This window comes from Xenopus laevis, chromosome 3S (genome assembly GCF_017654675.1).
Source record: "Xenopus laevis strain J_2021 chromosome 3S, Xenopus_laevis_v10.1, whole genome shotgun sequence".
In the NCBI taxonomy this organism is placed as follows: domain Eukaryota; kingdom Metazoa; phylum Chordata; class Amphibia; order Anura; family Pipidae; genus Xenopus; species Xenopus laevis.
This window is the reverse complement of record NC_054376.1, coordinates 58,220,464-58,248,400: the sequence shown is the minus strand read 5'-3', so window position 1 is coordinate 58,248,400 and position 27,937 is coordinate 58,220,464. Positions and strand designations below refer to the sequence as shown.

At 44.4% G+C, this 27,937-nt stretch overlaps 1 long non-coding RNA gene and 23 other non-coding genes across 24 annotated transcripts; all 24 read left to right on the top strand.

Annotated features, from left to right (window-relative positions):
* Positions 1-29: 29 nt before the first annotated feature.
* LOC121402165 lies at positions 30-27,761 on the top strand. The gene is made up of 2 exons (XR_005966640.1): positions 30-14,122; positions 16,593-27,761. It is a non-coding gene; the product is annotated as an uncharacterized LOC121402165 (long non-coding RNA).
* trnai-aau lies at positions 577-650 on the top strand. Its single transcript has one exon. It is a non-coding gene; the product is annotated as a tRNA-Ile (tRNA).
* On the top strand, positions 1,733-1,804 carry trnad-guc. Its single transcript has one exon. It is a non-coding gene; the product is annotated as a tRNA-Asp (tRNA).
* trnad-guc lies at positions 2,952-3,023 on the top strand. The gene has a single exon. It is a non-coding gene; the product is annotated as a tRNA-Asp (tRNA).
* On the top strand, positions 4,266-4,339 carry trnai-aau. Its single transcript has one exon. It is a non-coding gene; the product is annotated as a tRNA-Ile (tRNA).
* trnad-guc lies at positions 5,422-5,493 on the top strand. The gene has a single exon. It is a non-coding gene; the product is annotated as a tRNA-Asp (tRNA).
* trnad-guc lies at positions 6,651-6,722 on the top strand. The gene has a single exon. It is a non-coding gene; the product is annotated as a tRNA-Asp (tRNA).
* Positions 7,967-8,040, top strand: trnai-aau. Its single transcript has one exon. It is a non-coding gene; the product is annotated as a tRNA-Ile (tRNA).
* On the top strand, positions 9,123-9,194 carry trnad-guc. The gene has a single exon. It is a non-coding gene; the product is annotated as a tRNA-Asp (tRNA).
* On the top strand, positions 10,352-10,423 carry trnad-guc. The gene has a single exon. It is a non-coding gene; the product is annotated as a tRNA-Asp (tRNA).
* On the top strand, positions 11,666-11,739 carry trnai-aau. Its single transcript has one exon. It is a non-coding gene; the product is annotated as a tRNA-Ile (tRNA).
* trnad-guc lies at positions 12,822-12,893 on the top strand. Its single transcript has one exon. It is a non-coding gene; the product is annotated as a tRNA-Asp (tRNA).
* Positions 14,051-14,122, top strand: trnad-guc. Its single transcript has one exon. It is a non-coding gene; the product is annotated as a tRNA-Asp (tRNA).
* Positions 15,365-15,438, top strand: trnai-aau. The gene has a single exon. It is a non-coding gene; the product is annotated as a tRNA-Ile (tRNA).
* On the top strand, positions 16,521-16,592 carry trnad-guc. Its single transcript has one exon. It is a non-coding gene; the product is annotated as a tRNA-Asp (tRNA).
* trnad-guc lies at positions 17,750-17,821 on the top strand. The gene has a single exon. It is a non-coding gene; the product is annotated as a tRNA-Asp (tRNA).
* Positions 19,064-19,137, top strand: trnai-aau. Its single transcript has one exon. It is a non-coding gene; the product is annotated as a tRNA-Ile (tRNA).
* On the top strand, positions 20,220-20,291 carry trnad-guc. Its single transcript has one exon. It is a non-coding gene; the product is annotated as a tRNA-Asp (tRNA).
* trnad-guc lies at positions 21,449-21,520 on the top strand. The gene has a single exon. It is a non-coding gene; the product is annotated as a tRNA-Asp (tRNA).
* Positions 22,763-22,836, top strand: trnai-aau. Its single transcript has one exon. It is a non-coding gene; the product is annotated as a tRNA-Ile (tRNA).
* Positions 23,919-23,990, top strand: trnad-guc. The gene has a single exon. It is a non-coding gene; the product is annotated as a tRNA-Asp (tRNA).
* On the top strand, positions 25,148-25,219 carry trnad-guc. The gene has a single exon. It is a non-coding gene; the product is annotated as a tRNA-Asp (tRNA).
* trnai-aau lies at positions 26,462-26,535 on the top strand. Its single transcript has one exon. It is a non-coding gene; the product is annotated as a tRNA-Ile (tRNA).
* Positions 27,617-27,688, top strand: trnad-guc. The gene has a single exon. It is a non-coding gene; the product is annotated as a tRNA-Asp (tRNA).
* Positions 27,762-27,937: the final 176 nt, after the last annotated feature.

Genomic DNA, 27,937 nt, shown 5'->3' with positions numbered 1-27,937 from the left:
GATAGTGTGGTCTTTTCAGCTTATAGCGTATATTAATGCTTCGACTCCTGTGTATAATTCAAAAGATAAAGTTTGACCACACTTTAGTCATGAAGATTCTGCCTTTCTGCCCAAGGAAAATCTGATTTCCCACTCTACTCAAACTATATCAGGAAAAGTGTTGGATCTGCCCACAGAGGGAAAATCTCAGGCAAGATCAACTATATTTCCAGAAGCTAGCCAATCTGAAGTTAACAGCTTGACCATTGATAGTATGATTTTGGAGAGCCACTGTTTGACTTATGAAGTTATAAAAACCTAACATAAACACAATTTATGTTCATGTTTTTCAAATCAATGACATGATACTCTTTAAATATGATTCCTCTATACATTTCCCCATAATAACTTGCTTATTTTGTAGTCCCCTTCACCCCATATCGGGCTGTCCAACTGGCGGCCCGCGACCCCTCTTGTGCTGGGACTTCAGAAACATCACCGTTTATGAAAGGAGATGCAAACTCCTAGCATATCTTCTCTAGTATAAGCAAGGCAACCTTAAATCACCTAAGCAAAATCCAACCGCCAGTGCCACTTGGCCGGTTAGCTCAGTTGGTTAGAGCGTGGTGCTAATAACGCCAAGGTCGCGGGTTCGATCCCCGTACGGGCCACTTTTTAAAATTTAAAGTGCAATCTTCTACACAACAATGAAACCTCTTCATTCCTCTACACCTCGTCTCTTGTCTCTCCATATGTTCCTGGCCAAATCCTCCACTCGTCTCAGAGCTACCACTCCTTTGCACCACGCCGCTACTACTGCTCTTTCTGACCTTAAACCCTTCTGTCTTGCTGCTTTGCCTTACATTTGGAATGCCATTCCTGCATTCATCCAGAGAGAATTCCCCCTTGGTTTCTTCAGAACTAAACTTCAAGATTACCACTTTAAGCACTTGCATAAGACCTGAACTAGGAACTGGCACTTATATGGCTGTCACGTACGGTATCCCAAAAGCGAGATGTAAAACCACAAGGCCCTGGCTCACGCTTCCCTTCTGCCACTCACAACCGCCTTTCGCTTCGGGAGGAGCCCTCTGCTGCGCAGATGCCGCCAGGTCTTAAAGTGAGAGGACCAAGGGGGAAGTTCTGGGAAGCCAAGGGAACCGCAATGTTTACAGGATGGGCGGGGAACAGACAGCGCAGATGTGGAACAGGCAGGGACATTACTGGTCAGTGCAGTACAAATTCAGGAACCAGGGGCGCAGCCAGGATTACCAGGCCGGATCAGTACCAGTCAAACAGTGCAGAACAGAATCAGGAGCCAGGAGCGTAGCCAGGATAAACAGGCCGGAGTCAAAACCAATCAGTAACATGGTACCGAGTCAGGATCCAGAAGAGTGCTCAAACAGGCAAGGGTCGATTGACTAGTAATTCAAAGATTCAACCAGCACATGTCTATTAAAATCAACACCTTAAGGCAGCTACTAGCAGGAGAAATCAAAACAGTTGCCCCGCTTAGGGATGTAAGGAAGAACCAGTACGCTAAAAGAAAAATATTGTTCAATGGTTCATCAGGGTTCCGTTCCCCGACTGGGAAGTGTGCCTTTTTTTCTATATGTAAGTACTCCAGACAGTTACTTGTCTTCAAAGTGGCATTTGACAAAATCATCAAAAAAATACAAAGGTGTGTTAAATTAGCGCACAGCAGGAGTACATTACCAGTGTGAGATCAACCGAGGTCCCGCACCAGAGCCAGTCCTCGTTAGTATAGTGGTGAGTATCCCCGCCTGTCACGCGGGAGACCGGGGTTCAATTCCCCGACGGGGAGGTGTGATTTTGAGTTAGTGCTTCAGACAGCTACTTAACTTCAAAGTGGCATTTGACAAAATACAAATAGAAAACATGTGCATGTGTGTGTTAAACTAGCAGATTATCAAATAAATACCGATAATCAAAGTACTCACAGCTAGCTGCCGTACTGAGATACAAGTAAGTGAGCGAGTAATCAGTGTTATTCAGACACACACAAGCATTGCAGTTGTATAAACATGGTTATTACTGACAAAGAGTACGGGAACAAAAACGCTAAGCCCACGAGTCAGTATCAGTAATTAGGGGTATAGCCATCCTGTTAACATAATTATTGGGGTAGCGATTACATAGAAAAAGGACTCATTATAAAATAAAGGCGCGCATAGGCTGAAGGAGCTCGAGCGGGAACCGTCTTTGTTATCATTCCCAATATTGCCTATATGAGCTATCGTTTTAAAGGGGAAGGAAGACAAATGTTTAAATGGTGACCTTTGTTGAGATCTGGTTAAAATGAAATAATGGCCATAGACCAACCAACAAAATGTACAGAACTTTTTAGTACAGTGGCATAACTGCCATTTGGCTCCTTCAGTCCGGATAAGTCCCCCATGGGCCCCCTGCAGATAAAGCAGAACCGCTCCCCCTCACAGCCACAGCCTTCTCTGTAGTTCCACCACTGTTTCAGTACCAGTATAAGTCCGCGGATCTGGAAACCACGATGACAATAGCATGAAGTCAAGAGAAGCTGTCTTTATCGACCAAGGTACCATGTCAACATGATACATCAGCAGATGAAACTTTTAAACCTGCCTGATTGACACATAGCTCATAAACAACAGACCCGAAAGACAGCCCAGGGGCAGTATGGCATCAACCGGACTTAAACAATTACCAGCGCAATCCAATTCACACCAAAGTGCAAACACAACTGCACTCATTTTAATGCATCAGCCACAGGTGTGTCAGGTGCAACTCCTCCAGGTGACTGCAGCAAAGCTGGAATTTGCTGGATGTGCTTTCATATGTAAGTACTCCTGACAATTACTTGTCTTCAAAGCGGCATTCGACAAAATGATAAAAAATATAGATGTGTTTGCTAAAGGAGTGCACAGCAGGACTACACTGCAGGTGTAACATAATCCGACAATTGCCCCCTCAACCAGTCCTCGTTAGTATAGTGGTGAGTATCCCCGCCTGTCACGCGGGAGACCGGGGTTCAATTCCCCGACGGGGAGGTGTGCTTTTAACAAAAAAGTACTTCAGACAGTTACTTAACTTCAAAGTAGCATTTGAGAACAAAAAAACAAACAAAACATGTGCGTGTGTGTGTGTGTTAAACTTCCAGATTATCCTTAGTACAAGTCAAATAATACATTATAATACAACGTGGAATTGACGACAATAAGGTAAGTGGAATTCTCATTATCTACCAGCTGAGTTAATAAAGTAGATTACCTCCGTCAGATAGGTAACCCTCAATAAAACACAAAGTAGTCAGTTATTTCCACTTACTCCCTCCTTTCACCCAGCATGTGCACTAAATTCCTTTTGGTTTCTAATGCCTGCTAAACAGATAGAGCACATGTAACCATTAGATCGCACAAAACACTTGCTGCGTAGCGCCTTCAGTTGGCAGTACACAATAAGTTCCGAGTTGTTTGGCGAGGTCACCAAACGTGCGGATCTTTCCCCATATATGTCCACCGTAGGTGGGCAACATCAGGCTTAGGGCCAAACGGTGATAAAACAGCCAGAATATAAGCCGTTGGAGTGAGAACAACTAGCCGATGCAGTCCTCGATCCGTCTGGAAAATCGAAACCTGCCTGACCGAGATGCCCGATGGGCCCAATGGCCAAGTTGAACATTAAGCATCGCAAAGAAACTTTCTTGGAAGTGAAGTTGATAGTGTGGTCTTTCAGCTTATAGCGTATATTAATGCTTCGACTCCTGTGTATAATTCAAAAGATAAAGTTTGACCACACTTTAGTCATGAAGATTCTGCCTTTCTGCCCAAGGAAAATCTGATTTCCCACTCTACTCAAACTATATCAGGAAAAGTGTTGGATCTGCCCACAGAGGGAAAATCTCAGGCAAGATCAACTATATTTCCAGAAGCTAGCCAATCTGAAGTTAACAGCTTGACCATTGATAGTATGATTTTGGAGAGCCACTGTTTGACTTATGAAGTTATAAAAACCTAACATAAACACAATTTATGTTCATGTTTTTCAAATCAATGACATGATACTCTTTAAATATGATTCCTCTATACATTTCCCCATAATAACTTGCTTATTTTGTAGTCCCCTTCACCCCATATCGGGCTGTCCAACTGGCGGCCCGCGACCCCTCTTGTGCTGGGACTTCAGAAACATCACCGTTTATGAAAGGAGATGCAAACTCCTAGCATATCTTCTCTAGTATAAGCAAGGCAACCTTAAATCACCTAAGCAAAATCCAACCGCCAGTGCCACTTGGCCGGTTAGCTCAGTTGGTTAGAGCGTGGTGCTAATAACGCCAAGGTCGCGGGTTCGATCCCCGTACGGGCCACTTTTTAAAATTTAAAGTGCAATCTTCTACACAACAATGAAACCTCTTCATTCCTCTACACCTCGTCTCTTGTCTCTCCATATGTTCCTGGCCAAATCCTCCACTCGTCTCAGAGCTACCACTCCTTTGCACCACGCCGCTACTACTGCTCTTTCTGACCTTAAACCCTTCTGTCTTGCTGCTTTGCCTTACATTTGGAATGCCATTCCTGCATTCATCCAGAGAGAATTCCCCCTTGGTTTCTTCAGAACTAAACTTCAAGATTACCACTTTAAGCACTTGCATAAGACCTGAACTAGGAACTGGCACTTATATGGCTGTCACGTACGGTATCCCAAAAGCGAGATGTAAAACCACAAGGCCCTGGCTCACGCTTCCCTTCTGCCACTCACAACCGCCTTTCGCTTCGGGAGGAGCCCTCTGCTGCGCAGATGCCGCCAGGTCTTAAAGTGAGAGGACCAAGGGGGAAGTTCTGGGAAGCCAAGGGAACCGCAATGTTTACAGGATGGGCGGGGAACAGACAGCGCAGATGTGGAACAGGCAGGGACATTACTGGTCAGTGCAGTACAAATTCAGGAACCAGGGGCGCAGCCAGGATTACCAGGCCGGATCAGTACCAGTCAAACAGTGCAGAACAGAATCAGGAGCCAGGAGCGTAGCCAGGATAAACAGGCCGGAGTCAAAACCAATCAGTAACATGGTACCGAGTCAGGATCCAGAAGAGTGCTCAAACAGGCAAGGGTCGATTGACTAGTAATTCAAAGATTCAACCAGCACATGTCTATTAAAATCAACACCTTAAGGCAGCTACTAGCAGGAGAAATCAAAACAGTTGCCCCGCTTAGGGATGTAAGGAAGAACCAGTACGCTAAAAGAAAAATATTGTTCAATGGTTCATCAGGGTTCCGTTCCCCGACTGGGAAGTGTGCCTTTTTTTCTATATGTAAGTACTCCAGACAGTTACTTGTCTTCAAAGTGGCATTTGACAAAATCATCAAAAAAATACAAAGGTGTGTTAAATTAGCGCACAGCAGGAGTACATTACCAGTGTGAGATCAACCGAGGTCCCGCACCAGAGCCAGTCCTCGTTAGTATAGTGGTGAGTATCCCCGCCTGTCACGCGGGAGACCGGGGTTCAATTCCCCGACGGGGAGGTGTGATTTTGAGTTAGTGCTTCAGACAGCTACTTAACTTCAAAGTGGCATTTGACAAAATACAAATAGAAAACATGTGCATGTGTGTGTTAAACTAGCAGATTATCAAATAAATACCGATAATCAAAGTACTCACAGCTAGCTGCCGTACTGAGATACAAGTATAGCTATCAATCATAGCGAGTAATCAGTGTTATTCAGACACACACAAGCATTGCAGTTGTATAAACATGGTTATTACTGACAAAGAGTACGGGAACAAAAACGCTAAGCCCACGAGTCAGTATCAGTAATTAGGGGTATAGCCATCCTGTTAACATAATTATTGGGGTAGCGATTACATAGAAAAAGGACTCATTATAAAATAAAGGCGCGCATAGGCTGAAGGAGCTCGAGCGGGAACCGTCTTTGTTATCATTCCCAATATTGCCTATATGAGCTATCGTTTTAAAGGGGAAGGAAGACAAATGTTTAAATGGTGACCTTTGTTGAGATCTGGTTAAAATGAAATAATGGCCATAGACCAACCAACAAAATGTACAGAACTTTTTAGTACAGTGGCATAACTGCCATTTGGCTCCTTCAGTCCGGATAAGTCCCCCATGGGCCCCCTGCAGATAAAGCAGAACCGCTCCCCCTCACAGCCACAGCCTTCTCTGTAGTTCCACCACTGTTTCAGTACCAGTATAAGTCCGCGGATCTGGAAACCACGATGACAATAGCATGAAGTCAAGAGAAGCTGTCTTTATCGACCAAGGTACCATGTCAACATGATACATCAGCAGATGAAACTTTTAAACCTGCCTGATTGACACATAGCTCATAAACAACAGACCCGAAAGACAGCCCAGGGGCAGTATGGCATCAACCGGACTTAAACAATTACCAGCGCAATCCAATTCACACCAAAGTGCAAACACAACTGCACTCATTTTAATGCATCAGCCACAGGTGTGTCAGGTGCAACTCCTCCAGGTGACTGCAGCAAAGCTGGAATTTGCTGGATGTGCTTTCATATGTAAGTACTCCTGACAATTACTTGTCTTCAAAGCGGCATTCGACAAAATGATAAAAAATATAGATGTGTTTGCTAAAGGAGTGCACAGCAGGACTACACTGCAGGTGTAACATAATCCGACAACTGCCCCCTCAACCAGTCCTCGTTAGTATAGTGGTGAGTATCCCCGCCTGTCACGCGGGAGACCGGGGTTCAATTCCCCGACGGGGAGGTGTGCTTTTAACAAAAAAGTACTTCAGACAGTTACTTAACTTCAAAGTAGCATTTGAGAACAAAAAAACAAACAAAACATGTGCGTGTGTGTGTGTGTGTTAAACTTCCAGATTATCCTTAGTACAAGTCAAATAATACATTATAATACAACGTGGAATTGACGACAATAAGGTAAGTGGAATTCTCATTATCTACCAGCTGAGTTAATAAAGTAGATTACCTCCGTCAGATAGGTAACCCTCAATAAAACACAAAGTAGTCAGTTATTTCCACTTACTCCCTCCTTTCACCCAGCATGTGCACTAAATTCCTTTTGGTTTCTAATGCCTGCTAAACAGATAGATCACATGTAACCATTAGATCGCACAAAACACTTGCTGCGTAGCGCCTTCAGTTGGCAGTACACAATAAGTTCCGAGTTGTTTGGCGAGGTCACCAAACGTGCGGATCTTTCCCCATATATGTCCACCGTAGGTGGGCAACATCAGGCTTAGGGCCAAACGGTGATAAAACAGCCAGAATATAAGCCGTTGGAGTGAGAACAACTAGCCGATGCAGTCCTCGATCCGTCTGGAAAATCGAAACCTGCCTGACCGAGATGCCCGATGGGCCCAATGGCCAAGTTGAACATTAAGCATCGCAAAGAAACTTTCTTGGAAGTGAAGTTGATAGTGTGGTCTTTCAGCTTATAGCGTATATTAATGCTTCGACTCCTGTGTATAATTCAAAAGATAAAGTTTGACCACACTTTAGTCATGAAGATTCTGCCTTTCTGCCCAAGGAAAATCTGATTTCCCACTCTACTCAAACTATATCAGGAAAAGTGTTGGATCTGCCCACAGAGGGAAAATCTCAGGCAAGATCAACTATATTTCCAGAAGCTAGCCAAACTGAAGTTAACAGCTTGACCATTGATAGTATGATTTTGGAGAGCCACTGTTTGACTTATGAAGTTATAAAAACCTAACATAAACACAATTTATGTTCATGTTTTTCAAATCAATGACATGATACTCTTTAAATATGATTCCTCTATACATTTCCCCATAATAACTTGCTTATTTTGTAGTCCCCTTCACCCCATATCGGGCTGTCCAACTGGCGGCCCGCGACCCCTCTTGTGCTGGGACTTCAGAAACATCACCGTTTATGAAAGGAGATGCAAACTCCTAGCATATCTTCTCTAGTATAAGCAAGGCAACCTTAAATCACCTAAGCAAAATCCAACCGCCAGTGCCACTTGGCCGGTTAGCTCAGTTGGTTAGAGCGTGGTGCTAATAACGCCAAGGTCGCGGGTTCGATCCCCGTACGGGCCACTTTTTAAAATTTAAAGTGCAATCTTCTACACAACAATGAAACCTCTTCATTCCTCTACACCTCGTCTCTTGTCTCTCCATATGTTCCTGGACAAATCCTCCACTCGTCTCAGAGCTACCACTCCTTTGCACCACGCCGCTACTACTGCTCTTTCTGACCTTAAACCCTTCTGTCTTGCTGCTTTGCCTTACATTTGGAATGCCATTCCTGCATTCATCCAGAGAGAATTCCCCCTTGGTTTCTTCAGAACTAAACTTCAAGATTACCACTTTAAGCACTTGCATAAGACCTGAACTAGGAACTGGCACTTATATGGCTGTCACGTACGGTATCCCAAAAGCGAGATGTAAAACCACAAGGCCCTGGCTCACGCTTCCCTTCTGCCACTCACAACCGCCTTTCGCTTCGGGAGGAGCCCTCTGCTGCGCAGATGCCGCCAGGTCTTAAAGTGAGAGGACCAAGGGGGAAGTTCTGGGAAGCCAAGGGAACCGCAATGTTTACAGGATGGGCGGGGAACAGACAGCGCAGATGTGGAACAGGCAGGGACATTACTGGTCAGTGCAGTACAAATTCAGGAACCAGGGGCGCAGCCAGGATTACCAGGCCGGATCAGTACCAGTCAAACAGTGCAGAACAGAATCAGGAGCCAGGAGCGTAGCCAGGATAAACAGGCCGGAGTCAAAACCAATCAGTAACGTGGTACCGAGTCAGGATCCAGAAGAGTGCTCAAACAGGCAAGGGTCGATTGACTAGTAATTCAAAGATTCAACCAGCACATGTCTATTAAAATCAACACCTTAAGGCAGCTACTAGCAGGAGAAATCAAAACAGTTGCCCCGCTTAGGGATGTAAGGAAGAACCAGTACGCTAAAAGAAAAATATTGTTCAATGGTTCATCAGGGTTCCGTTCCCCGACTGGGAAGTGTGCCTTTTTTTCTATATGTAAGTACTCCAGACAGTTACTTGTCTTCAAAGTGGCATTTGACAAAATCATCAAAAAAATACAAAGGTGTGTTAAATTAGCGCACAGCAGGAGTACATTACCAGTGTGAGATCAACCGAGGTCCCGCACCAGAGCCAGTCCTCGTTAGTATAGTGGTGAGTATCCCCGCCTGTCACGCGGGAGACCGGGGTTCAATTCCCCGACGGGGAGGTGTGATTTTGAGTTAGTGCTTCAGACAGCTACTTAACTTCAAAGTGGCATTTGACAAAATACAAATAGAAAACATGTGCATGTGTGTGTTAAACTAGCAGATTATCAAATAAATACCGATAATCAAAGTACTCACAGCTAGCTGCCGTACTGAGATACAAGTATAGCTATCAATCATAGCGAGTAATCAGTGTTATTCAGACACACACAAGCATTGCAGTTGTATAAACATGGTTATTACTGACAAAGAGTACGGGAACAAAAACGCTAAGCCCACGAGTCAGTATCAGTAATTAGGGGTATAGCCATCCTGTTAACATAATTATTGGGGTAGCGATTACATAGAAAAAGGACTCATTATAAAATAAAGGCGCGCATAGGCTGAAGGAGCTCGAGCGGGAACCGTCTTTGTTATCATTCCCAATATTGCCTATATGAGCTATCGTTTTAAAGGGGAAGGAAGACAAATGTTTAAATGGTGACCTTTGTTGAGATCTGGTTAAAATGAAATAATGGCCATAGACCAACCAACAAAATGTACAGAACTTTTTAGTACAGTGGCATAACTGCCATTTGGCTCCTTCAGTCCGGATAAGTCCCCCATGGGCCCCCTGCAGATAAAGCAGAACCGCTCCCCCTCACAGCCACAGCCTTCTCTGTAGTTCCACCACTGTTTCAGTACCAGTATAAGTCCGCGGATCTGGAAACCACGATGACAATAGCATGAAGTCAAGAGAAGCTGTCTTTATCGACCAAGGTACCATGTCAACATGATACATCAGCAGATGAAACTTTTAAACCTGCCTGATTGACACATAGCTCATAAACAACAGACCCGAAAGACAGCCCAGGGGCAGTATGGCATCAACCGGACTTAAACAATTACCAGCGCAATCCAATTCACACCAAAGTGCAAACACAACTGCACTCATTTTAATGCATCAGCCACAGGTGTGTCAGGTGCAACTCCTCCAGGTGACTGCAGCAAAGCTGGAATTTGCTGGATGTGCTTTCATATGTAAGTACTCCTGACAATTACTTGTCTTCAAAGCGGCATTCGACAAAATGATAAAAAATATAGATGTGTTTGCTAAAGGAGTGCACAGCAGGACTACACTGCAGGTGTAACATAATCCGACAACTGCCCCCTCAACCAGTCCTCGTTAGTATAGTGGTGAGTATCCCCGCCTGTCACGCGGGAGACCGGGGTTCAATTCCCCGACGGGGAGGTGTGCTTTTAACAAAAAAGTACTTCAGACAGTTACTTAACTTCAAAGTAGCATTTGAGAACAAAAAAACAAACAAAACATGTGCGTGTGTGTGTGTGTTAAACTTCCAGATTATCCTTAGTACAAGTCAAATAATACATTATAATACAACGTGGAATTGACGACAATAAGGTAAGTGGAATTCTCATTATCTACCAGCTGAGTTAATAAAGTAGATTACCTCCGTCAGATAGGTAACCCTCAATAAAACACAAAGTAGTCAGTTATTTCCACTTACTCCCTCCTTTCACCCAGCATGTGCACTAAATTCCTTTTGGTTTCTAATGCCTGCTAAACAGATAGATCACATGTAACCATTAGATCGCACAAAACACTTGCTGCGTAGCGCCTTCAGTTGGCAGTACACAATAAGTTCCGAGTTGTTTGGCGAGGTCACCAAACGTGCGGATCTTTCCCCATATATGTCCACCGTAGGTGGGCAACATCAGGCTTAGGGCCAAACGGTGATAAAACAGCCAGAATATAAGCCGTTGGAGTGAGAACAACTAGCCGATGCAGTCCTCGATCCGTCTGGAAAATCGAAACCTGCCTGACCGAGATGCCCGATGGGCCCAATGGCCAAGTTGAACATTAAGCATCGCAAAGAAACTTTCTTGGAAGTGAAGTTGATAGTGTGGTCTTTCAGCTTATAGCGTATATTAATGCTTCGACTCCTGTGTATAATTCAAAAGATAAAGTTTGACCACACTTTAGTCATGAAGATTCTGCCTTTCTGCCCAAGGAAAATCTGATTTCCCACTCTACTCAAACTATATCAGGAAAAGTGTTGGATCTGCCCACAGAGGGAAAATCTCAGGCAAGATCAACTATATTTCCAGAAGCTAGCCAAACTGAAGTTAACAGCTTGACCATTGATAGTATGATTTTGGAGAGCCACTGTTTGACTTATGAAGTTATAAAAACCTAACATAAACACAATTTATGTTCATGTTTTTCAAATCAATGACATGATACTCTTTAAATATGATTCCTCTATACATTTCCCCATAATAACTTGCTTATTTTGTAGTCCCCTTCACCCCATATCGGGCTGTCCAACTGGCGGCCCGCGACCCCTCTTGTGCTGGGACTTCAGAAACATCACCGTTTATGAAAGGAGATGCAAACTCCTAGCATATCTTCTCTAGTATAAGCAAGGCAACCTTAAATCACCTAAGCAAAATCCAACCGCCAGTGCCACTTGGCCGGTTAGCTCAGTTGGTTAGAGCGTGGTGCTAATAACGCCAAGGTCGCGGGTTCGATCCCCGTACGGGCCACTTTTTAAAATTTAAAGTGCAATCTTCTACACAACAATGAAACCTCTTCATTCCTCTACACCTCGTCTCTTGTCTCTCCATATGTTCCTGGACAAATCCTCCACTCGTCTCAGAGCTACCACTCCTTTGCACCACGCCGCTACTACTGCTCTTTCTGACCTTAAACCCTTCTGTCTTGCTGCTTTGCCTTACATTTGGAATGCCATTCCTGCATTCATCCAGAGAGAATTCCCCCTTGGTTTCTTCAGAACTAAACTTCAAGATTACCACTTTAAGCACTTGCATAAGACCTGAACTAGGAACTGGCACTTATATGGCTGTCACGTACGGTATCCCAAAAGCGAGATGTAAAACCACAAGGCCCTGGCTCACGCTTCCCTTCTGCCACTCACAACCGCCTTTCGCTTCGGGAGGAGCCCTCTGCTGCGCAGATGCCGCCAGGTCTTAAAGTGAGAGGACCAAGGGGGAAGTTCTGGGAAGCCAAGGGAACCGCAATGTTTACAGGATGGGCGGGGAACAGACAGCGCAGATGTGGAACAGGCAGGGACATTACTGGTCAGTGCAGTACAAATTCAGGAACCAGGGGCGCAGCCAGGATTACCAGGCCGGATCAGTACCAGTCAAACAGTGCAGAACAGAATCAGGAGCCAGGAGCGTAGCCAGGATAAACAGGCCGGAGTCAAAACCAATCAGTAACATGGTACCGAGTCAGGATCCAGAAGAGTGCTCAAACAGGCAAGGGTCGATTGACTAGTAATTCAAAGATTCAACCAGCACATGTCTATTAAAATCAACACCTTAAGGCAGCTACTAGCAGGAGAAATCAAAACAGTTGCCCCGCTTAGGGATGTAAGGAAGAACCAGTACGCTAAAAGAAAAATATTGTTCAATGGTTCATCAGGGTTCCGTTCCCCGACTGGGAAGTGTGCCTTTTTTTCTATATGTAAGTACTCCAGACAGTTACTTGTCTTCAAAGTGGCATTTGACAAAATCATCAAAAAAATACAAAGGTGTGTTAAATTAGCGCACAGCAGGAGTACATTACCAGTGTGAGATCAACCGAGGTCCCGCACCAGAGCCAGTCCTCGTTAGTATAGTGGTGAGTATCCCCGCCTGTCACGCGGGAGACCGGGGTTCAATTCCCCGACGGGGAGGTGTGATTTTGAGTTAGTGCTTCAGACAGCTACTTAACTTCAAAGTGGCATTTGACAAAATACAAATAGAAAACATGTGCATGTGTGTGTTAAACTAGCAGATTATCAAATAAATACCGATAATCAAAGTACTCACAGCTAGCTGCCGTACTGAGATACAAGTATAGCTATCAATCATAGCGAGTAATCAGTGTTATTCAGACACACACAAGCATTGCAGTTGTATAAACATGGTTATTACTGACAAAGAGTACGGGAACAAAAACGCTAAGCCCACGAGTCAGTATCAGTAATTAGGGGTATAGCCATCCTGTTAACATAATTATTGGGGTAGCGATTACATAGAAAAAGGACTCATTATAAAATAAAGGCGCGCATAGGCTGAAGGAGCTCGAGCGGGAACCGTCTTTGTTATCATTCCCAATATTGCCTATATGAGCTATCGTTTTAAAGGGGAAGGAAGACAAATGTTTAAATGGTGACCTTTGTTGAGATCTGGTTAAAATGAAATAATGGCCATAGACCAACCAACAAAATGTACAGAACTTTTTAGTACAGTGGCATAACTGCCATTTGGCTCCTTCAGTCCGGATAAGTCCCCCATGGGCCCCCTGCAGATAAAGCAGAACCGCTCCCCCTCACAGCCACAGCCTTCTCTGTAGTTCCACCACTGTTTCAGTACCAGTATAAGTCCGCGGATCTGGAAACCACGATGACAATAGCATGAAGTCAAGAGAAGCTGTCTTTATCGACCAAGGTACCATGTCAACATGATACATCAGCAGATGAAACTTTTAAACCTGCCTGATTGACACATAGCTCATAAACAACAGACCCGAAAGACAGCCCAGGGGCAGTATGGCATCAACCGGACTTAAACAATTACCAGCGCAATCCAATTCACACCAAAGTGCAAACACAACTGCACTCATTTTAATGCATCAGCCACAGGTGTGTCAGGTGCAACTCCTCCAGGTGACTGCAGCAAAGCTGGAATTTGCTGGATGTGCTTTCATATGTAAGTACTCCTGACAATTACTTGTCTTCAAAGCGGCATTCGACAAAATGATAAAAAATATAGATGTGTTTGCTAAAGGAGTGCACAGCAGGACTACACTGCAGGTGTAACATAATCCGACAACTGCCCCCTCAACCAGTCCTCGTTAGTATAGTGGTGAGTATCCCCGCCTGTCACGCGGGAGACCGGGGTTCAATTCCCCGACGGGGAGGTGTGCTTTTAACAAAAAAGTACTTCAGACAGTTACTTAACTTCAAAGTAGCATTTGAGAACAAAAAAACAAACAAAACATGTGCGTGTGTGTGTGTGTTAAACTTCCAGATTATCCTTAGTACAAGTCAAATAATACATTATAATACAACGTGGAATTGACGACAATAAGGTAAGTGGAATTCTCATTATCTACCAGCTGAGTTAATAAAGTAGATTACCTCCGTCAGATAGGTAACCCTCAATAAAACACAAAGTAGTCAGTTATTTCCACTTACTCCCTCCTTTCACCCAGCATGTGCACTAAATTCCTTTTGGTTTCTAATGCCTGCTAAACAGATAGATCACATGTAACCATTAGATCGCACAAAACACTTGCTGCGTAGCGCCTTCAGTTGGCAGTACACAATAAGTTCCGAGTTGTTTGGCGAGGTCACCAAACGTGCGGATCTTTCCCCATATATGTCCACCGTAGGTGGGCAACATCAGGCTTAGGGCCAAACGGTGATAAAACAGCCAGAATATAAGCCGTTGGAGTGAGAACAACTAGCCGATGCAGTCCTCGATCCGTCTGGAAAATCGAAACCTGCCTGACCGAGATGCCCGATGGGCCCAATGGCCAAGTTGAACATTAAGCATCGCAAAGAAACTTTCTTGGAAGTGAAGTTGATAGTGTGGTCTTTCAGCTTATAGCGTATATTAATGCTTCGACTCCTGTGTATAATTCAAAAGATAAAGTTTGACCACACTTTAGTCATGAAGATTCTGCCTTTCTGCCCAAGGAAAATCTGATTTCCCACTCTACTCAAACTATATCAGGAAAAGTGTTGGATCTGCCCACAGAGGGAAAATCTCAGGCAAGATCAACTATATTTCCAGAAGCTAGCCAAACTGAAGTTAACAGCTTGACCATTGATAGTATGATTTTGGAGAGCCACTGTTTGACTTATGAAGTTATAAAAACCTAACATAAACACAATTTATGTTCATGTTTTTCAAATCAATGACATGATACTCTTTAAATATGATTCCTCTATACATTTCCCCATAATAACTTGCTTATTTTGTAGTCCCCTTCACCCCATATCGGGCTGTCCAACTGGCGGCCCGCGACCCCTCTTGTGCTGGGACTTCAGAAACATCACCGTTTATGAAAGGAGATGCAAACTCCTAGCATATCTTCTCTAGTATAAGCAAGGCAACCTTAAATCACCTAAGCAAAATCCAACCGCCAGTGCCACTTGGCCGGTTAGCTCAGTTGGTTAGAGCGTGGTGCTAATAACGCCAAGGTCGCGGGTTCGATCCCCGTACGGGCCACTTTTTAAAATTTAAAGTGCAATCTTCTACACAACAATGAAACCTCTTCATTCCTCTACACCTCGTCTCTTGTCTCTCCATATGTTCCTGGCCAAATCCTCCACTCGTCTCAGAGCTACCACTCCTTTGCACCACGCCGCTACTACTGCTCTTTCTGACCTTAAACCCTTCTGTCTTGCTGCTTTGCCTTACATTTGGAATGCCATTCCTGCATTCATCCAGAGAGAATTCCCCCTTGGTTTCTTCAGAACTAAACTTCAAGATTACCACTTTAAGCACTTGCATAAGACCTGAACTAGGAACTGGCACTTATATGGCTGTCACGTACGGTATCCCAAAAGCGAGATGTAAAACCACAAGGCCCTGGCTCACGCTTCCCTTCTGCCACTCACAACCGCCTTTCGCTTCGGGAGGAGCCCTCTGCTGCGCAGATGCCGCCAGGTCTTAAAGTGAGAGGACCAAGGGGGAAGTTCTGGGAAGCCAAGGGAACCGCAATGTTTACAGGATGGGCGGGGAACAGACAGCGCAGATGTGGAACAGGCAGGGACATTACTGGTCAGTGCAGTACAAATTCAGGAACCAGGGGCGCAGCCAGGATTACCAGGCCGGATCAGTACCAGTCAAACAGTGCAGAACAGAATCAGGAGCCAGGAGCGTAGCCAGGATAAACAGGCCGGAGTCAAAACCAATCAGTAACGTGGTACCGAGTCAGGATCCAGAAGAGTGCTCAAACAGGCAAGGGTCGATTGACTAGTAATTCAAAGATTCAACCAGCACATGTCTATTAAAATCAACACCTTAAGGCAGCTACTAGCAGGAGAAATCAAAACAGTTGCCCCGCTTAGGGATGTAAGGAAGAACCAGTACGCTAAAAGAAAAATATTGTTCAATGGTTCATCAGGGTTCCGTTCCCCGACTGGGAAGTGTGCCTTTTTTTCTATATGTAAGTACTCCAGACAGTTACTTGTCTTCAAAGTGGCATTTGACAAAATCATCAAAAAAATACAAAGGTGTGTTAAATTAGCGCACAGCAGGAGTACATTACCAGTGTGAGATCAACCGAGGTCCCGCACCAGAGCCAGTCCTCGTTAGTATAGTGGTGAGTATCCCCGCCTGTCACGCGGGAGACCGGGGTTCAATTCCCCGACGGGGAGGTGTGATTTTGAGTTAGTGCTTCAGACAGCTACTTAACTTCAAAGTGGCATTTGACAAAATACAAATAGAAAACATGTGCATGTGTGTGTTAAACTAGCAGATTATCAAATAAATACCGATAATCAAAGTACTCACAGCTAGCTGCCGTACTGAGATACAAGTATAGCTATCAATCATAGCGAGTAATCAGTGTTATTCAGACACACACAAGCATTGCAGTTGTATAAACATGGTTATTACTGACAAAGAGTACGGGAACAAAAACGCTAAGCCCACGAGTCAGTATCAGTAATTAGGGGTATAGCCATCCTGTTAACATAATTATTGGGGTAGCGATTACATAGAAAAAGGACTCATTATAAAATAAAGGCGCGCATAGGCTGAAGGAGCTCGAGCGGGAACCGTCTTTGTTATCATTCCCAATATTGCCTATATGAGCTATCGTTTTAAAGGGGAAGGAAGACAAATGTTTAAATGGTGACCTTTGTTGAGATCTGGTTAAAATGAAATAATGGCCATAGACCAACCAACAAAATGTACAGAACTTTTTAGTACAGTGGCATAACTGCCATTTGGCTCCTTCAGTCCGGATAAGTCCCCCATGGGCCCCCTGCAGATAAAGCAGAACCGCTCCCCCTCACAGCCACAGCCTTCTCTGTAGTTCCACCACTGTTTCAGTACCAGTATAAGTCCGCGGATCTGGAAACCACGATGACAATAGCATGAAGTCAAGAGAAGCTGTCTTTATCGACCAAGGTACCATGTCAACATGATACATCAGCAGATGAAACTTTTAAACCTGCCTGATTGACACATAGCTCATAAACAACAGACCCGAAAGACAGCCCAGGGGCAGTATGGCATCAACCGGACTTAAACAATTACCAGCGCAATCCAATTCACACCAAAGTGCAAACACAACTGCACTCATTTTAATGCATCAGCCACAGGTGTGTCAGGTGCAACTCCTCCAGGTGACTGCAGCAAAGCTGGAATTTGCTGGATGTGCTTTCATATGTAAGTACTCCTGACAATTACTTGTCTTCAAAGCGGCATTCGACAAAATGATAAAAAATATAGATGTGTTTGCTAAAGGAGTGCACAGCAGGACTACACTGCAGGTGTAACATAATCCGACAACTGCCCCCTCAACCAGTCCTCGTTAGTATAGTGGTGAGTATCCCCGCCTGTCACGCGGGAGACCGGGGTTCAATTCCCCGACGGGGAGGTGTGCTTTTAACAAAAAAGTACTTCAGACAGTTACTTAACTTCAAAGTAGCATTTGAGAACAAAAAAACAAACAAAACATGTGCGTGTGTGTGTGTGTTAAACTTCCAGATTATCCTTAGTACAAGTCAAATAATACATTATAATACAACGTGGAATTGACGACAATAAGGTAAGTGGAATTCTCATTATCTACCAGCTGAGTTAATAAAGTAGATTACCTCCGTCAGATAGGTAACCCTCAATAAAACACAAAGTAGTCAGTTATTTCCACTTACTCCCTCCTTTCACCCAGCATGTGCACTAAATTCCTTTTGGTTTCTAATGCCTGCTAAACAGATAGATCACATGTAACCATTAGATCGCACAAAACACTTGCTGCGTAGCGCCTTCAGTTGGCAGTACACAATAAGTTCCGAGTTGTTTGGCGAGGTCACCAAACGTGCGGATCTTTCCCCATATATGTCCACCGTAGGTGGGCAACATCAGGCTTAGGGCCAAACGGTGATAAAACAGCCAGAATATAAGCCGTTGGAGTGAGAACAACTAGCCGATGCAGTCCTCGATCCGTCTGGAAAATCGAAACCTGCCTGACCGAGATGCCCGATGGGCCCAATGGCCAAGTTGAACATTAAGCATCGCAAAGAAACTTTCTTGGAAGTGAAGTTGATAGTGTGGTCTTTCAGCTTATAGCGTATATTAATGCTTCGACTCCTGTGTATAATTCAAAAGATAAAGTTTGACCACACTTTAGTCATGAAGATTCTGCCTTTCTGCCCAAGGAAAATCTGATTTCCCACTCTACTCAAACTATATCAGGAAAAGTGTTGGATCTGCCCACAGAGGGAAAATCTCAGGCAAGATCAACTATATTTCCAGAAGCTAGCCAAACTGAAGTTAACAGCTTGACCATTGATAGTATGATTTTGGAGAGCCACTGTTTGACTTATGAAGTTATAAAAACCTAACATAAACACAATTTATGTTCATGTTTTTCAAATCAATGACATGATACTCTTTAAATATGATTCCTCTATACATTTCCCCATAATAACTTGCTTATTTTGTAGTCCCCTTCACCCCATATCGGGCTGTCCAACTGGCGGCCCGCGACCCCTCTTGTGCTGGGACTTCAGAAACATCACCGTTTATGAAAGGAGATGCAAACTCCTAGCATATCTTCTCTAGTATAAGCAAGGCAACCTTAAATCACCTAAGCAAAATCCAACCGCCAGTGCCACTTGGCCGGTTAGCTCAGTTGGTTAGAGCGTGGTGCTAATAACGCCAAGGTCGCGGGTTCGATCCCCGTACGGGCCACTTTTTAAAATTTAAAGTGCAATCTTCTACACAACAATGAAACCTCTTCATTCCTCTACACCTCGTCTCTTGTCTCTCCATATGTTCCTGGACAAATCCTCCACTCGTCTCAGAGCTACCACTCCTTTGCACCACGCCGCTACTACTGCTCTTTCTGACCTTAAACCCTTCTGTCTTGCTGCTTTGCCTTACATTTGGAATGCCATTCCTGCATTCATCCAGAGAGAATTCCCCCTTGGTTTCTTCAGAACTAAACTTCAAGATTACCACTTTAAGCACTTGCATAAGACCTGAACTAGGAACTGGCACTTATATGGCTGTCACGTACGGTATCCCAAAAGCGAGATGTAAAACCACAAGGCCCTGGCTCACGCTTCCCTTCTGCCACTCACAACCGCCTTTCGCTTCGGGAGGAGCCCTCTGCTGCGCAGATGCCGCCAGGTCTTAAAGTGAGAGGACCAAGGGGGAAGTTCTGGGAAGCCAAGGGAACCGCAATGTTTACAGGATGGGCGGGGAACAGACAGCGCAGATGTGGAACAGGCAGGGACATTACTGGTCAGTGCAGTACAAATTCAGGAACCAGGGGCGCAGCCAGGATTACCAGGCCGGATCAGTACCAGTCAAACAGTGCAGAACAGAATCAGGAGCCAGGAGCGTAGCCAGGATAAACAGGCCGGAGTCAAAACCAATCAGTAACATGGTACCGAGTCAGGATCCAGAAGAGTGCTCAAACAGGCAAGGGTCGATTGACTAGTAATTCAAAGATTCAACCAGCACATGTCTATTAAAATCAACACCTTAAGGCAGCTACTAGCAGGAGAAATCAAAACAGTTGCCCCGCTTAGGGATGTAAGGAAGAACCAGTACGCTAAAAGAAAAATATTGTTCAATGGTTCATCAGGGTTCCGTTCCCCGACTGGGAAGTGTGCCTTTTTTTCTATATGTAAGTACTCCAGACAGTTACTTGTCTTCAAAGTGGCATTTGACAAAATCATCAAAAAAATACAAAGGTGTGTTAAATTAGCGCACAGCAGGAGTACATTACCAGTGTGAGATCAACCGAGGTCCCGCACCAGAGCCAGTCCTCGTTAGTATAGTGGTGAGTATCCCCGCCTGTCACGCGGGAGACCGGGGTTCAATTCCCCGACGGGGAGGTGTGATTTTGAGTTAGTGCTTCAGACAGCTACTTAACTTCAAAGTGGCATTTGACAAAATACAAATAGAAAACATGTGCATGTGTGTGTTAAACTAGCAGATTATCAAATAAATACCGATAATCAAAGTACTCACAGCTAGCTGCCGTACTGAGATACAAGTATAGCTATCAATCATAGCGAGTAATCAGTGTTATTCAGACACACACAAGCATTGCAGTTGTATAAACATGGTTATTACTGACAAAGAGTACGGGAACAAAAACGCTAAGCCCACGAGTCAGTATCAGTAATTAGGGGTATAGCCATCCTGTTAACATAATTATTGGGGTAGCGATTACATAGAAAAAGGACTCATTATAAAATAAAGGCGCGCATAGGCTGAAGGAGCTCGAGCGGGAACCGTCTTTGTTATCATTCCCAATATTGCCTATATGAGCTATCGTTTTAAAGGGGAAGGAAGACAAATGTTTAAATGGTGACCTTTGTTGAGATCTGGTTAAAATGAAATAATGGCCATAGACCAACCAACAAAATGTACAGAACTTTTTAGTACAGTGGCATAACTGCCATTTGGCTCCTTCAGTCCGGATAAGTCCCCCATGGGCCCCCTGCAGATAAAGCAGAACCGCTCCCCCTCACAGCCACAGCCTTCTCTGTAGTTCCACCACTGTTTCAGTACCAGTATAAGTCCGCGGATCTGGAAACCACGATGACAATAGCATGAAGTCAAGAGAAGCTGTCTTTATCGACCAAGGTACCATGTCAACATGATACATCAGCAGATGAAACTTTTAAACCTGCCTGATTGACACATAGCTCATAAACAACAGACCCGAAAGACAGCCCAGGGGCAGTATGGCATCAACCGGACTTAAACAATTACCAGCGCAATCCAATTCACACCAAAGTGCAAACACAACTGCACTCATTTTAATGCATCAGCCACAGGTGTGTCAGGTGCAACTCCTCCAGGTGACTGCAGCAAAGCTGGAATTTGCTGGATGTGCTTTCATATGTAAGTACTCCTGACAATTACTTGTCTTCAAAGCGGCATTCGACAAAATGATAAAAAATATAGATGTGTTTGCTAAAGGAGTGCACAGCAGGACTACACTGCAGGTGTAACATAATCCGACAACTGCCCCCTCAACCAGTCCTCGTTAGTATAGTGGTGAGTATCCCCGCCTGTCACGCGGGAGACCGGGGTTCAATTCCCCGACGGGGAGGTGTGCTTTTAACAAAAAAGTACTTCAGACAGTTACTTAACTTCAAAGTAGCATTTGAGAACAAAAAAACAAACAAAACATGTGCGTGTGTGTGTGTGTTAAACTTCCAGATTATCCTTAGTACAAGTCAAATAATACATTATAATACAACGTGGAATTGACGACAATAAGGTAAGTGGAATTCTCATTATCTACCAGCTGAGTTAATAAAGTAGATTACCTCCGTCAGATAGGTAACCCTCAATAAAACACAAAGTAGTCAGTTATTTCCACTTACTCCCTCCTTTCACCCAGCATGTGCACTAAATTCCTTTTGGTTTCTAATGCCTGCTAAACAGATAGATCACATGTAACCATTAGATCGCACAAAACACTTGCTGCGTAGCGCCTTCAGTTGGCAGTACACAATAAGTTCCGAGTTGTTTGGCGAGGTCACCAAACGTGCGGATCTTTCCCCATATATGTCCACCGTAGGTGGGCAACATCAGGCTTAGGGCCAAACGGTGATAAAACAGCCAGAATATAAGCCGTTGGAGTGAGAACAACTAGCCGATGCAGTCCTCGATCCGTCTGGAAAATCGAAACCTGCCTGACCGAGATGCCCGATGGGCCCAATGGCCAAGTTGAACATTAAGCATCGCAAAGAAACTTTCTTGGAAGTGAAGTTGATAGTGTGGTCTTTCAGCTTATAGCGTATATTAATGCTTCGACTCCTGTGTATAATTCAAAAGATAAAGTTTGACCACACTTTAGTCATGAAGATTCTGCCTTTCTGCCCAAGGAAAATCTGATTTCCCACTCTACTCAAACTATATCAGGAAAAGTGTTGGATCTGCCCACAGAGGGAAAATCTCAGGCAAGATCAACTATATTTCCAGAAGCTAGCCAAACTGAAGTTAACAGCTTGACCATTGATAGTATGATTTTGGAGAGCCACTGTTTGACTTATGAAGTTATAAAAACCTAACATAAACACAATTTATGTTCATGTTTTTCAAATCAATGACATGATACTCTTTAAATATGATTCCTCTATACATTTCCCCATAATAACTTGCTTATTTTGTAGTCCCCTTCACCCCATATCGGGCTGTCCAACTGGCGGCCCGCGACCCCTCTTGTGCTGGGACTTCAGAAACATCACCGTTTATGAAAGGAGATGCAAACTCCTAGCATATCTTCTCTAGTATAAGCAAGGCAACCTTAAATCACCTAAGCAAAATCCAACCGCCAGTGCCACTTGGCCGGTTAGCTCAGTTGGTTAGAGCGTGGTGCTAATAACGCCAAGGTCGCGGGTTCGATCCCCGTACGGGCCACTTTTTAAAATTTAAAGTGCAATCTTCTACACAACAATGAAACCTCTTCATTCCTCTACACCTCGTCTCTTGTCTCTCCATATGTTCCTGGCCAAATCCTCCACTCGTCTCAGAGCTACCACTCCTTTGCACCACGCCGCTACTACTGCTCTTTCTGACCTTAAACCCTTCTGTCTTGCTGCTTTGCCTTACATTTGGAATGCCATTCCTGCATTCATCCAGAGAGAATTCCCCCTTGGTTTCTTCAGAACTAAACTTCAAGATTACCACTTTAAGCACTTGCATAAGACCTGAACTAGGAACTGGCACTTATATGGCTGTCACGTACGGTATCCCAAAAGCGAGATGTAAAACCACAAGGCCCTGGCTCACGCTTCCCTTCTGCCACTCACAACCGCCTTTCGCTTCGGGAGGAGCCCTCTGCTGCGCAGATGCCGCCAGGTCTTAAAGTGAGAGGACCAAGGGGGAAGTTCTGGGAAGCCAAGGGAACCGCAATGTTTACAGGATGGGCGGGGAACAGACAGCGCAGATGTGGAACAGGCAGGGACATTACTGGTCAGTGCAGTACAAATTCAGGAACCAGGGGCGCAGCCAGGATTACCAGGCCGGATCAGTACCAGTCAAACAGTGCAGAACAGAATCAGGAGCCAGGAGCGTAGCCAGGATAAACAGGCCGGAGTCAAAACCAATCAGTAACATGGTACCGAGTCAGGATCCAGAAGAGTGCTCAAACAGGCAAGGGTCGATTGACTAGTAATTCAAAGATTCAACCAGCACATGTCTATTAAAATCAACACCTTAAGGCAGCTACTAGCAGGAGAAATCAAAACAGTTGCCCCGCTTAGGGATGTAAGGAAGAACCAGTACGCTAAAAGAAAAATATTGTTCAATGGTTCATCAGGGTTCCGTTCCCCGACTGGGAAGTGTGCCTTTTTTTCTATATGTAAGTACTCCAGACAGTTACTTGTCTTCAAAGTGGCATTTGACAAAATCATCAAAAAAATACAAAGGTGTGTTAAATTAGCGCACAGCAGGAGTACATTACCAGTGTGAGATCAACCGAGGTCCCGCACCAGAGCCAGTCCTCGTTAGTATAGTGGTGAGTATCCCCGCCTGTCACGCGGGAGACCGGGGTTCAATTCCCCGACGGGGAGGTGTGATTTTGAGTTAGTGCTTCAGACAGCTACTTAACTTCAAAGTGGCATTTGACAAAATACAAATAGAAAACATGTGCATGTGTGTGTTAAACTAGCAGATTATCAAATAAATACCGATAATCAAAGTACTCACAGCTAGCTGCCGTACTGAGATACAAGTATAGCTATCAATCATAGCGAGTAATCAGTGTTATTCAGACACACACAAGCATTGCAGTTGTATAAACATGGTTATTACTGACAAAGAGTACGGGAACAAAAACGCTAAGCCCACGAGTCAGTATCAGTAATTAGGGGTATAGCCATCCTGTTAACATAATTATTGGGGTAGCGATTACATAGAAAAAGGACTCATTATAAAATAAAGGCGCGCATAGGCTGAAGGAGCTCGAGCGGGAACCGTCTTTGTTATCATTCCCAATATTGCCTATATGAGCTATCGTTTTAAAGGGGAAGGAAGACAAATGTTTAAATGGTGACCTTTGTTGAGATCTGGTTAAAATGAAATAATGGCCATAGACCAACCAACAAAATGTACAGAACTTTTTAGTACAGTGGCATAACTGCCATTTGGCTCCTTCAGTCCGGATAAGTCCCCCATGGGCCCCCTGCAGATAAAGCAGAACCGCTCCCCCTCACAGCCACAGCCTTCTCTGTAGTTCCACCACTGTTTCAGTACCAGTATAAGTCCGCGGATCTGGAAACCACGATGACAATAGCATGAAGTCAAGAGAAGCTGTCTTTATCGACCAAGGTACCATGTCAACATGATACATCAGCAGATGAAACTTTTAAACCTGCCTGATTGACACATAGCTCATAAACAACAGACCCGAAAGACAGCCCAGGGGCAGTATGGCATCAACCGGACTTAAACAATTACCAGCGCAATCCAATTCACACCAAAGTGCAAACACAACTGCACTCATTTTAATGCATCAGCCACAGGTGTGTCAGGTGCAACTCCTCCAGGTGACTGCAGCAAAGCTGGAATTTGCTGGATGTGCTTTCATATGTAAGTACTCCTGACAATTACTTGTCTTCAAAGCGGCATTCGACAAAATGATAAAAAATATAGATGTGTTTGCTAAAGGAGTGCACAGCAGGACTACACTGCAGGTGTAACATAATCCGACAATTGCCCCCTCAACCAGTCCTCGTTAGTATAGTGGTGAGTATCCCCGCCTGTCACGCGGGAGACCGGGGTTCAATTCCCCGACGGGGAGGTGTGCTTTTAACAAAAAAGTACTTCAGACAGTTACTTAACTTCAAAGTAGCATTTGAGAACAAAAAAACAAACAAAACATGTGCGTGTGTGTGTGTGTTAAACTTCCAGATTATCCTTAGTACAAGTCAAATAATACATTATAATACAACGTGGAATTGACGACAATAAGGTAAGTGGAATTCTCATTATCTACCAGCTGAGTTAATAAAGTAGATTACCTCCGTCAGATAGGTAACCCTCAATAAAACACAAAGTAGTCAGTTATTTCCACTTACTCCCTCCTTTCACCCAGCATGTGCACTAAATTCCTTTTGGTTTCTAATGCCTGCTAAACAGATAGATCACATGTAACCATTAGATCGCACAAAACACTTGCTGCGTAGCGCCTTCAGTTGGCAGTACACAATAAGTTCCGAGTTGTTTGGCGAGGTCACCAAACGTGCGGATCTTTCCCCATATATGTCCACCGTAGGTGGGCAACATCAGGCTTAGGGCCCAACGGTGATAAAACAGCCAGAATATAAGCCGTTGGAGTGAGAACAACTAGCCGATGCAGTCCTCGATCCGTCTGGAAAATCGAAACCTGCCTGACCGAGATGCCCGATGGGCCCAATGGCCAAGTTGAACATTAAGCATCGCAAAGAAACTTTCTTGGAAGTGAAGTTGATAGTGTGGTCTTTCAGCTTATAGCGTATATTAATGCTTCGACTCCTGTGTATAATTCAAAAGATAAAGTTTGACCACACTTTAGTCATGAAGATTCTGCCTTTCTGCCCAAGGAAAATCTGATTTCCCACTCTACTCAAACTATATCAGGAAAAGTGTTGGATCTGCCCACAGAGGGAAAATCTCAGGCAAGATCAACTATATTTCCAGAAGCTAGCCAAACTGAAGTTAACAGCTTGACCATTGATAGTATGATTTTGGAGAGCCACTGTTTGACTTATGAAGTTATAAAAACCTAACATAAACACAATTTATGTTCATGTTTTTCAAATCAATGACATGATACTCTTTAAATATGATTCCTCTATACATTTCCCCATAATAACTTGCTTATTTTGTAGTCCCCTTCACCCCATATCGGGCTGTCCAACTGGCGGCCCGCGACCCCTCTTGTGCTGGGACTTCAGAAACATCACCGTTTATGAAAGGAGATGCAAACTCCTAGCATATCTTCTCTAGTATAAGCAAGGCAACCTTAAATCACCTAAGCAAAATCCAACCGCCAGTGCCACTTGGCCGGTTAGCTCAGTTGGTTAGAGCGTGGTGCTAATAACGCCAAGGTCGCGGGTTCGATCCCCGTACGGGCCACTTTTTAAAATTTAAAGTGCAATCTTCTACACAACAATGAAACCTCTTCATTCCTCTACACCTCGTCTCTTGTCTCTCCATATGTTCCTGGACAAATCCTCCACTCGTCTCAGAGCTACCACTCCTTTGCACCACGCCGCTACTACTGCTCTTTCTGACCTTAAACCCTTCTGTCTTGCTGCTTTGCCTTACATTTGGAATGCCATTCCTGCATTCATCCAGAGAGAATTCCCCCTTGGTTTCTTCAGAACTAAACTTCAAGATTACCACTTTAAGCACTTGCATAAGACCTGAACTAGGAACTGGCACTTATATGGCTGTCACGTACGGTATCCCAAAAGCGAGATGTAAAACCACAAGGCCCTGGCTCACGCTTCCCTTCTGCCACTCACAACCGCCTTTCGCTTCGGGAGGAGCCCTCTGCTGCGCAGATGCCGCCAGGTCTTAAAGTGAGAGGACCAAGGGGGAAGTTCTGGGAAGCCAAGGGAACCGCAATGTTTACAGGATGGGCGGGGAACAGACAGCGCAGATGTGGAACAGGCAGGGACATTACTGGTCAGTGCAGTACAAATTCAGGAACCAGGGGCGCAGCCAGGATTACCAGGCCGGATCAGTACCAGTCAAACAGTGCAGAACAGAATCAGGAGCCAGGAGCGTAGCCAGGATAAACAGGCCGGAGTCAAAACCAATCAGTAACATGGTACCGAGTCAGGATCCAGAAGAGTGCTCAAACAGGCAAGGGTCGATTGACTAGTAATTCAAAGATTCAACCAGCACATGTCTATTAAAATCAACACCTTAAGGCAGCTACTAGCAGGAGAAATCAAAACAGTTGCCCCGCTTAGGGATGTAAGGAAGAACCAGTACGCTAAAAGAAAAATATTGTTCAATGGTTCATCAGGGTTCCGTTCCCCGACTGGGAAGTGTGCCTTTTTTCTATATGTAAGTACTCCAGACAGTTACTTGTCTTCAAAGTGGCATTTGACAAAATCATCAAAAAAATACAAAGGTGTGTTAAATTAGCGCACAGCAGGAGTACATTACCAGTGTGAGATCAACCGAGGTCCCGCACCAGAGCCAGTCCTCGTTAGTATAGTGGTGAGTATCCCCGCCTGTCACGCGGGAGACCGGGGTTCAATTCCCCGACGGGGAGGTGTGATTTTGAGTTAGTGCTTCAGACAGCTACTTAACTTCAAAGTGGCATTTGACAAAATACAAATAGAAAACATGTGCATGTGTGTGTTAAACTAGCAGATTATCAAATAAATACCGATAATCAAAGTACTCACAGCTAGCTGCCGTACTGAGATACAAGTATAGCTATCAATCATAGCGAGTAATCAGTGTTATTCAGACACACACAAGCATTGCAGTTGTATAAACATGGTTATTACTGACAAAG